The sequence below is a fragment of the Passer domesticus genome, chromosome 1 (assembly GCF_036417665.1).
Source record: "Passer domesticus isolate bPasDom1 chromosome 1, bPasDom1.hap1, whole genome shotgun sequence".
In the NCBI taxonomy this organism is placed as follows: Eukaryota; Metazoa; Chordata; class Aves; order Passeriformes; family Passeridae; genus Passer; species Passer domesticus.
The window spans coordinates 125,555,764-125,563,562 of NC_087474.1; positions in this window are offsets into that span (position 1 = coordinate 125,555,764).

Sequence of the window (7,799 nt, forward strand, 5' to 3'; positions counted from 1 at the left end):
TGGAATGAAATATAGCAAGGATTATATATCTCTCTTTGATAAGGCTGTTAAAATGAAAATGGTTCACAATAGACAATAGCTTATGGGTTCCATAATCTAATTAGCTATTTCATCTGTATTTATATTTATTCATTCAATTAATCTATATTTGGGAAAAAAGGGTCTAACTTTTGTATATTTAAAATATTTTTATGCATTTTACACTGAACTCAGAGTCTAGATTTAACTTGCTATTTTACAGAAAGGCATGACAGGAAATAAATCCTTTCTTGTAAGTAACACAGAGCTACAAGCAGAGATGAAGAACAGACATTTGTAATTAATGAGGAAATGTAGTTACTATTGATTGACTGAAGGCATATGATGAATGTATTAGCTACCAATCAACACAATTTTATCTTTATTTTGGAATTACCTAAGTTGGTTTGGTCTGTATGTGGTACATTAAAGATATCTCTGCTTTAAAACAGAATTAAACTTGCACTCTTCCTACATATACTAATGGGGGAATTCCATTTTGGTGCCTATTTGTTCATGGTATTCTTTTGTAAATATCTGGATATTTAAATATAAATAAAACGTATTTATTTTGTGCCCAAATAATGTGCTATAAATACCTTAATCCTGGGGATGCTGAGTGGCTGTGCTGACATAGTAGGTGGAGGTCCTACATATTTTGGAGAAAAGAAAACTTCTTCCATTCCCAGATTTGTACTATTTTAGAGTGGTGCAAACACAGAATATCAAATGTTTTGATTCATAGGTCTCATTCTGACAACATTAATAGATAACTCATCTTGCATAGACATCCATTTATAGACAGCAGGCTCTAGACACAGGGGTTGGAGAGAGGGATTGCTTTAATTCTCTCCAGATCTTCCAGAGCAAGTGAGCTTGGAGCTAGTGCTGGAGATAACCTTCCAGTCCCTCTTCTTCTGCTTAGCAGCCAACATCTACAGCACTGTGCTGCATGACTCTTAAATTTGACCACTATGCAAACCTCACAGCAAAAAGCATCTAGGAAAAAAAATGCAAGCACTGCTGAGAGAAGGATTTTAGAAAGTTCTTTAAGGTTTTAAAATTGGTGAAAATTTCCCAAGTTTAGAAATCAGATTAGTGGAATGGGTTGTGGTATGGGTGCTGGGAGTAGAGCCAAACCACTCATTTTAGCAAAGACAAAAGTTGCAGGACTTCTTGAGCAAGAATGAAAACCAGAGAATCCTGTGAAAAGGAGCCAACTTTCTGCCATTTCTGGGAAAAAAAAAAAAGAAAGTAAAAGTAAAAGTTTTAGGGGGAAAAAGAAATAGGGCCCTGCTGTGACATGAAGAACCAGGCAGTAAAAAATACTTCATTTATCTAATGAAACAATCAAGACTGCAGGAATCAAAATGATGCAGTCACTTGCAGAATAGGACTTCAGGAAAGTTTATAGGTATTTTTCACCATGGCAAACAAAAAAATTACAAATGAAGTGGTAAAATTGTGCACCCTTTCCATAATATCTTTAATACTTCTTTTCCAAAATAAGCACCAAAGCAAATTTAAGGAACAGGTGACTGTCTCAGCAAATCCACACCATGTCTTAGTTTGTTTTAACGACAAAGATTATTCTTGAATCTAAAGTCTGAGGTGGAAATCACAGTTTGTCTTTGAAATAATAATGGAATAGTTCCTGACAAATTTTCTTGAGCATAAGCAAATGATGAAGTTAAACTAAAACTAGAGAATAGCATTCTGTGCATATTCTCAGGCAAGCAGGCTAGCATGTGAGGCTCCTAAAAGACTAGCTTTGTGTATATTTGCCTACAGCTCATCAAAACCAAATCTTGAGACATGGATGAAACATGTAAGCAGCTGTGCTGGAGTAAAAATGCAACAGCCTAAATGGAACTAGAGAAGCTTTTCTTACTAGAGGTCACCAAGGGGGGTATCCAGAAGTGTCTGTACAATAGTTCTACGCTTTTTCTGATCTGGCATATGGAATATCTTGAGACAGGTAGGAACAGGCAGTTTGCTAATGGACTAGGGAAAATACAAATAGTGCTATGAAGCAGAGCAGAAGTAACCCAGCTATATAAACTCCATCTACTGGTAACCTTCTGTAGCCCTCGGGCTGTAGTCAGGATGATGGCAGAGCCCAGCTTCAAGCAGGCAATAGGGATGAGCAACTTGTACACCAAAAGATAGATTGCTCTATTTGATTAGGAGCAAGGGCAGTAAGAGACATTCACTTCACACAAAATATGAGTGGTATTTAAACTAAAAAAGAGACTGATGGACAGACGGGTTTCACAGAGAGGATGTAAGTAATATAAAGCATATACATTTAAAGACTGTCTTTCATAAGAACTAACAAGAGCAGATCTGTCAGTAACTAATCATTGTTGTAGATACAGCCTGCTGTGACATGGCTACATGTTCCCTTCAGCCAGACATCTAGCACACGCTGGTATCCAATATACCAATACTTTAGTATACATTAGTATCTGTGGAGAACTTGCCAGTGTGAAAAGCTTCTGTCTTGCCTCATGCTCCCAGATAATGGAGCCCACTAAAAATAACACACTGCATAACAAAGGAAATAAAATCAAAGTATCTAGGAGGTGAAATCATTGTTGTTTAAATGCAGCAATTTCTATTTTAAAGAGAGTATACACTAATTTAGCTGCTTTAATTTGTCACAGTGATAGCTTTGAGCTATTACATTCTATCTGATTGTCCATCAATTGTAATTTTATACTATGGTTATTTGCAGTCTATCATATAATTTTGGAGGACTTTCATACAATGTTTTACCTGAAATTCTTTCCTTAGTGCAAACTTGTATTTCCTCATTCCCAAAAACTGTGTCAACAACATTAACATACTGTATAGCTTTATCACTTTTATGACCAGTGTATTTTCCAGAATGCCTGTTGCATATTTCGAAATACCCTGCCATGTAGATGCTACTATACATTCAGAACTGTTCAAATATTGTGAAAAAATGCTTGATGGAAGCTGAGATCTGCTCTGGACTTCAACACAGAAATGAATTCTCACAGGGGGCAGAACATGTAATTGAATAACTAATGAGTAAATAATATATGACAAAGTCTTTATTTAGTCCTATATTTAATAGTTCAGAACTATTAAGTTTCATGCATACAGAGGGAAATTATTTATCTGCAGCTGAGCTCTGTTTGTCACTCCTTTATAGCCCATGTTTTGAGGACTTTCATTAATGCAATGATTCTTTATGCCAGATGAAGTTGGGCATCCCAACCTCTTGCCCCAGCTAAAGCCAAGGGGCAGCTGGAGGAATGCCAATAACTGGGGCATTCTGGAAGGTATTTTCATCAGCACTCACCAACACCTGAGCTTTGACTTTGTCTCATGAGTCATTCACAGATTTTCTCACTCACAGAAAATAATAAAAGTATTGGTTAGTGGGGATATCTGAAGGCCACATAGTCCTTGCTGTTTGGAGATGGTCGATCACCAAGACTAGATCATAATGCACTGATGTATATTTTATGTTATTTGAGACAGGAGAAACAGAAGAATACTAGTAGCAAGTATTTTCTACTTATTTAAGAAATATTTTCATAATTCTTCTGAGCTACAGTTCAGCTACACTGAGAAACAGAGGAAGCAGGTTATTTACAATTTGTCTGTTGCCTAGTATTAGTTTTTAGGATTCTTGAAGCCACTTTCTGTGTGTAACCAAGACTTGACAAAGCACCCGTTTTACAGTCCAGTGGCAATCTTGGAGATGTAGGAGAAAATCATGGTGGCTTTTTTTACATTTTAATGGTTAAGAAGAGAAACTTCTCTGCATTTTCTGAGCACTTCAGAACTTGTGTATTAAATCTCAATCATTCCCAAAGAAATTGTTACCATAAAGTTTTCCTCACTTTTAAAAAAATATGAATGCTCTTCTTCTGGTTTTGTCCAGTGAAGCTAAAGTGAAAAAGGTATCTCAAAATGGTAAATACAGTCATCCTTTAAGTTTGCTTTTAGGTTGGCATGATAACTATGCTAAAATGAGAAAATCTAAAAGGTTTTGCTGAATGTAACAGGGATTACTTTGATAAGAACCTACTGATTTCAAGGTTAAACAAACTAAAACTGTCCTCCTCCTGAGCATTGTTGCAGTCTAGAGCTCCATTTCTAGAAGGGCCCCAAGTCCTTTCCAGGGTCATGAACACATGTCCGTCTGATATGCATTTCAAAGAGCCACGAGGAAATGGGAGTCCTGATGAAAATATTCCTGTTGGTTGGCACTCCCTGCCCAATTAAGTCAATTCAGAAAACTGCCAGTAGAGTGGCCTAGAAATGGCTCCACTGGCACCAACTCTGCAAGTCATGCACACAGATGACGCAGACCTGCAGTACGATAATCTGATGGCAAAGGGTGGTGGAATCAAACCATCATAGCTCAGATCACAAACAATATTCCTGAACCTAACTACTGAACGATGGAAAATTAGAGGGGATCAAAAAGAGGCCTAAAAGCATTTTGAAAAATGAACCATATATATTTCCAAAGTCTCTAGAGCCACATAAGGCCGGAACTTGAACTATAATATTACAGAACTAATTGCCAGAGAGCATTCCAGTAAGTCCTCAGGGGCTTGCATTATTCCCCATCAAAAAGGTTCATTTGAGCCTAAGCTTGCAATGCAGACTGGAATCCTGCTGAACTTGCACTTTCTTTAAGGATAATTTTCACTCTACCACATTCCTAATGGTATAGATAAGGAGGAACAATGTAGAACCACTTGCAAACACAGACACCAACATAATCAAAAACTGGAACTATTTGCAGCACATTGGATTTTGTCATACAAATCACAGCAACCATGATAAAGTGAATAAAAAAATCATAGTGCTTTTACTTATTTCCCTATTACATTGCATATTTAAATAATATAGATGTTATTAAGTCACCAGGGGCCAGCACTATCTCAAAGGCACTTCTACAAAAGAAGCACCATTTAAAACTCCAAATATTCAAAACCAACTGTCAGCCTCATAAAATAAATGGCCTTGGGTCAAAACCAATGAGATGTTAAGTAGTAAATTTGAGTTTTCCTTTCCTGATGCCCGTTTTTTAAGTTTTTGGCTGCTTTCTTTCCAGACTTCTTTGTATAATCAGGAGGGCCAAAACCATTTAAAACACTGGCATTTTAATATCATTTTATGATTCCAAAAATAGAGGATTAAGCCACATTTCCTGGATCACAGGATAAAATCTTGAGAACTGGCAATTTGCTATGAACCAGATGGTTCAAAGGCTGTTGTTACACTGGACCAGATTCCCTAATGGACTTCTGTGGCTGATTCTTTTTGAGTGTTACTGATGTCAAATTTAAGGTCTCTAAGATTGCAACTGGAATTCTCAGTGCCGTATTCACCATGTAACTTGATGGGATGTACCCATGGCCAGGAGTCCCCAAGACCTAAGAAATGCTGAGATCTGAATTCTCTCATCACTGGAAAGAGCTTAGAAGCCACATTTCTCACAGCAGTATTTATCATCACCACACCAAAATGAGTTCCAAGACCGAAGTTATTTCACTAAATGAAATAAGGATAGAAGATGCCAGGAAAACAAACAAAAAACCCCAACAAACCAGAGGCAGAAATGAATGCCTAGTCTATCAGTAAGGAGACTGTCTAATGTGGGCACTCCTCCCAGAGCCTGTGCTCTGTTTGACTCACTTGACTCACAGTAAACTCACTGTTTACTTTTCTTCTGCCTATTCAACCTTTTTGTATGTACATTATAACACTTCACTAAGAAGTGAAAATCCCCTCACGCCATACCTGCCTATGGATTAGAAAAACTGTAAAAAAGAGAAAGAAATATGATTTGAAAGACTGAATCTAAGGGTTCCACTTGCTTTTTAACAATTGTGCTAGAGGCAGGAGTGCAGTCTTACTTGTGAAGAGTGTTTTAAGGGTCTTATCCAAAGTTAAATGTGCAGATCTGCTAAAGGTCAACTAGTTCATCCAGGTGTCATAAAAGATCAACTTTAATCTTGCCAGCTCCAATTTAAATTCATGATATTTTGTCCTTGTCCTTGATGTTTGAAATGCATAAAAGTATTTTGATTGCTTTCTTCCTATGATATCCCTGCCTCATTCTTCTCCTTCTAACCCAATCAAGGCCATTTCTTTTAATCTTTTCTTTTAGAACCTATTTTCCATATCCAGACCTACATCATCCTTGTTGCTTCCCTCTGTACTGCAGGGTGTTCCTTCATGGGTAGTGGTGCAAACTACAGACTCCACTGCAACAGAGCGAATGAGCATTCTGCAAGTCTTATATACACAAACTCTGGGAAGCTTCCAGTATAATGCTCACTTTTTGACAATTTTAAGAAATTATTTGCCCCTATAAACTGGCTCTTCATTCAGAAGTGTTATTTCCCCAAGATCACTTTGTGCAATTGTTAAAAAAAAAGACAAAACAGAGAAAGAACACTTTAATTTGAGAAGGAAAAAACACATGCAACCAAATTTTAAATGGGACTTGGACACAGGGTCATGAGAGATGCACCTTCCCATTGCTCTGACAGGTATGTTTACACAATTGTATTGGATGTAAGGCATTCTTGCCTTCAGACTCTAAGCAGCATATGAACTACAATGCTGACTTTTCTGAACAAAGTTTATAAATACTTAATTCTCACTGGAGCATTGTTGAAGTGGTCTTGGATTTTACTGATGGCTGCAGGAGGAAGCTCCTACACAATTGCTAAAGTTCTCCTATCACTTAATGACAGTGTTATTCATTAATGATGGAGTTGAAAGCAGATAGGTAAAAAACCCTGCATTTGATGAAGCATCGTGTGCTCTCCCACCAAACCTGTACAACAGCACAGGTGCCTGGGCCGGAGCAGAGCAGAGGGGTGTGAGTTTGCAGGATAAAGGGTTATGAGCAGGCATTGTCCCGGGAGCTCGCCTGCCTGGGGTGTGCAGCCAGGCCGGGCTCTGAGCTGCAGGCTCTGACCCCGGCAATGCCCTCCACCCTGCTGAGGAGGTGCCAGCGGCACCGGGAGCGCTGTGTCCACGTCTGGGCTCACACGGAGCACTGCAGCCGGCCCAGCGGAGAGCCACAGAGCTGGTTCGAAGGATCTGGAGCTTGTCTTTCATGAGGAAAGGCTGAGGGGGCTGGGCCAGCTCTGATGACTGAGGGGGGCTCATCCATGTGTGCAGGTATCTCAAGGGAAAGTGTCAACAAAATGGATCCAGGCTCTTCACCGCGATGCCAAGCAACAGGACAAGAGGCAACGGACAGGAACCGATACACAGGAGGAAGAATATGCGGAAGAACTTCTTTATTGTGTGGGTGACCATGCCCTGGAACAGCCTGCCCCACCTACAGACATTCCAGAACTGTCTGGATAGAATCCTGGGCCGTGTGCTCTGGGATGACCCTGCTTGAGCAGGGAGGTTGGACCCCACTGCGGTCCCTTCCAACCTGGCCCACTGAGTGTTTCTGTGACCCAGGAGAGGACGGCTGTCAGGAGCGGCCGCGGGAAGGCCGCCAGAGCCCTCCGCAGGCAGCAACAGCCGCTCGGGGCAGCCACGCTGGGACGCCTCACGGCCCCGCGGCCGGATGCCGCCGGCCTCGCCAGACCGCCCTGCCCCAGCAGGTCCGCGGTGGAGCGCAGAGAACCCTCCCCATTTTCCACCGCCCCCTTCCCGGGCATTCCTGAGCCGCACGCGCGCTCCCGGCCGGCGGGGGCGGGAAAGGCCCCAGCTCCTTCCGCCCGCCGCGCGCATGCGCACTCGCGGCTCCCCGCAAG